Raw genomic sequence first — 3,641 nt, 5'->3', positions numbered from 1 at the left:
AATCCGCCTGCCTCTGCCTCCCAAGTGCTGGGATTAAAGGCGTGCGCCACCACCGCCCAGCTCATTTTCTTAATTTGGCTAGGTTTTGCCTATCTTGATTTTTCTCTTCAAAGAAATAGCTCTTTGCCTCATTGATTCTTTCTTCAGTAATTTCTAGCTTGATATTATTTCTTTTTTATATACTAGTTTTATGTTCAACATGTTCTCCCCCTCGGGGTGATCATTATTTATTTGAGATCTCTTTAATTGATAATGTAGGCAGTGGAGCCCTGAGCCCTCTCTCTCTCTCAGAACTGTTCTCTCTGTATCATGAAAGCTTTCACACGATGTGAACTGTTCTCTCTGTATCCTGAAAGCTTTCACACGATGTGTTCGTTTCCATTCTACGTAGGAATGTCTTAATTTCCTTCTCATTTTTTTAGTTACCCATTCATCACGCAATAGCGTGTGGTTAAGTTCTCATGAGTCTGTTGCTGTATAGCTTCTCTTGCTGTTGATTTCCAGTTTTACTCCATTGTGGTCAACATAGAAGAGATAGTTTCCACATTTGCTGGGTGTCCATCACATGTCCCCTTTTCGGGGAAGTCCCAAAGGCTACTGAGAAGAATATGCTGCATATTTGGATGAAATGTCTATAGAGATCTGTTAGTCCCACTTGGTCTATGATGTTATTTAACTAGATACATATTTTTCCTTGGAGTGACCTGTCTATTGTAGACTTGGTACTGAGATAACCCAGCTCTATTGTGTTGAGGTTAATCTGTGACTTTACATCTAATAGTATTTGTTATATAAAATTGACTATGCTCATGCTTGGCATATATATGTTTAAAATTATAATATCCCCTTGATGGTCTGTTCTCTGCAATCAGTATAAGGTAACATTCTCTATCTCTCCTGACTAGTCTGAAGTGAATTTTGTCAGGCAATGGAACAGTAACACCTGCTTGTTCACTAGGTCCTTTTGCTTGGATTTTGTTTTCTTTTATCCTAAGGTAGTATTTGCCTTGATGGTGAGGTATGTTTCCTAGATACAACAAATACTTGGGACCTAATTTTTAATCTGATATGTCAGTCTGTGCTTTTTGAAATAGGGACTTGAGACCACGTCTATTTAGAATTACTATTGAAGGGTACTTATTCACGTCACTTTGTTGACCATGTGGTGGCTGGTGCTCTCTTCACCCTTGTTTGGTTACTCACGGTTGAGTGTAGCTTTTTCTGTCTTGTAGTCTCGTGGGTGTGTTTATCTTCCTTCAAGTACCTTCTGCAGAGCTCACTTCGTGCTCAGAAATTTCTTGAGCTCTTTTTAATCACAGAAAGTTTTCCCTTTTCCTTCAGATAAGGACATGAAAGCCCTCCTGCCTTTTAGAGTTTCTGGGGAGAAATCTCTTGTGCTGAGCCAGGCTTTATACAGAATCTGGTGCTTCTCTCATGCATCTTTCGGTTGTTTTTTTATTTTGTTTTGTTTTGGTTTTGTTTTTTGAAACAGGGTTTCTCTGTGTAGCCCTGGCTGTCCTGGAACTCACTCTGTAGACCAGGCTGGCCTCGAACTCAGAAATCCACCTGCCTCTGCCTCCCAAGTGCTGGGATTAAAGGCATGCGCAACCAATGCCTGGCTTCTTGTGCATCTTTCAATGTGACTTCTTTGTTCTATCTATTTACTATTTTAACTACAAGTTAAGGAATTTTTTTTCCTGGTCTTCAGTGTTTTAACTGCCACACATACCTAAGTGAGCAACTCTTTTCCTAGATGTGGGGAAATTTTCTGCTATGACTTTATTGACAATGTTTTCTATGCTTTTAGCATGAAGTTCTATTTCTTCTATTCCCATAGTTTGTAGATTTAGTCTTTTTAGGGGTGTTCCACTGGTTTTAAAAGTTCTGTTCATGCCTTCTTGTGAATATATACTTTTGCAGTCTGAGTGATGAAACTTCTCTACCTTGCCTTCAAGCACTGATATTCTGTCCTCCCTGTGACCCACATTGCTTTGCTGAAGCCTTCCAGAAAGGTTTTCCCCCTTGGGAATAGCTAGGTTTATTATTAATACACCATCTATAGACATAAAGCCCAACAGCCCCCTGCCTCAACAAGGAAGTTGAAAAAACATTAACAAAAAGGGCATACAATAGATATGCTAGGGAGTCAGAAGTCCTGTGACATGCCATCTCTGCTTTGGTACCCAGAAGAGAGTGTGAGACTTTTCAAGGCTTCAAAGCTTCGGGGAGTCCAGGGTCATTTTGGGAGGACTCCTCGGGGTCCTGCTTGGTAGAACCTATGGGTATGGAGTACCTTTCCCCATCCTTGTGTCAGAGGTACATTAAACTAACTCTTAGGCCAAAGTCTGACCCATAGCTTCTGACACATTGACACTGAAAAGTATGTTCCCTTGACTCCAGCTCAAATGTGTGAGCGCCGGACAACTGTTTGAGCTCCGTCTCACGCCTTCGGTAAAGGAACCAAATCCTGATGTCTCCTTTTGTCAGTTTGAGTGCATCAGCCATGGCCTCCAGAGCCTCCTTGTTAGAGTTAGGGTCTGTCTCGATGTGTTTTTAGCGCCTAGAACTGCTCACAGGCAAACCCAGAGCTTCTATCCATGCAGGACAGACCCGGAGTTGTCTCCATCTCAGTTACTTCCATCATGGCTACAGATCACTGAGTTCTGTTCTTCAGTTTCCCCACAGAGTATTTTATTTGACTTATTACAGTTTTCATTTCCAATACTCCACTGGGCTTTTCTTCAATATTTCTATCTCTACTGACTTCCCTCTCATATTTATACTAATTATGTTCATCTAATGTTTCTTATGCTTTTGCGTTGGGACTTAAGCACTTGTGTTTGGTCACTGGTTGAAATTCTTTTTAAGTTGCCCTAATTCTTTCAGCAGAAGTGTTTTTAACATTCAACAAGGACTAGATTTCAGTATGGCCAGATTGTCAACAACAACAACAACAACAACAACAACAACAAAAAGCCTTAAATGTCAATCATTTTAGGCAGTACCTACCGTGTGGGATAAAACATTTACTGCCACAGAAAGTGGAAGAAAGAGTGTAAGATCAGATCAGTACCAGATGATGGAGGGTAAGTATGAGTAGAAGAGGGGACAGCAGAAGGAATGAGTAGGCTTTGGTGGAAAGTAAAACGAAGAGATATCAATCAATCCTTACAATCAGATAATCTACCACCACTCCAGCTCTCAGAAGGTTGGGACGCAGAAACCCTACAAACCAGGGCAAGCCTGTGCTCCTTGAAAAGGGGAAATGAAAAGAGAGGGGGGGGGTGAGGACACAAGCAAGAGACCAAAGCTAAGCTGCTAAACTGTCATTAACTTATCTTTCATATTCACTGATGTTAAATACAGGAGAATAAAGAAAGGGGAGAGGGCTGAGCGCAGGGTGGAGCTGATACAGTCTAGCTGTTTGTCTTGCTGTCTCTTTCTTGGGCTCCCAGAAGACTGTGACACCCTATGCATCCCTTTGTAAGGTCGGGTCATGGACACTGGTCATACCTCTGGATGGTCCTTTAGGAGTCCAGGCGTCCGTGTTGGCCTTGCCCTTGTGTAATCCTTCCCAGTGTCCAGGTTGCTGCCTGGCACATGGCCTTGCCCCTGTGTAATCCTTCCCAGTGCCCAGGTTG

At 42.0% G+C, this 3,641-nt stretch overlaps 1 protein-coding gene across 1 annotated transcript in view; it reads right to left on the bottom strand.

Annotated features, from left to right (window-relative positions):
* The window catches only part of Pstpip2 (proline-serine-threonine phosphatase interacting protein 2), a 93,208-nt gene that overhangs the window by 39,878 nt on the left and 49,689 nt on the right, over nt 1–3,641 (bottom strand). The window lies entirely within an intron of this gene.

This window comes from Mastomys coucha, unplaced genomic scaffold, assembly GCF_008632895.1.
Source record: "Mastomys coucha isolate ucsf_1 unplaced genomic scaffold, UCSF_Mcou_1 pScaffold13, whole genome shotgun sequence".
NCBI classification, from domain to species: Eukaryota; Metazoa; Chordata; class Mammalia; order Rodentia; family Muridae; genus Mastomys; species Mastomys coucha.
This window is presented reverse-complemented; position numbering and strand designations above follow the sequence as displayed.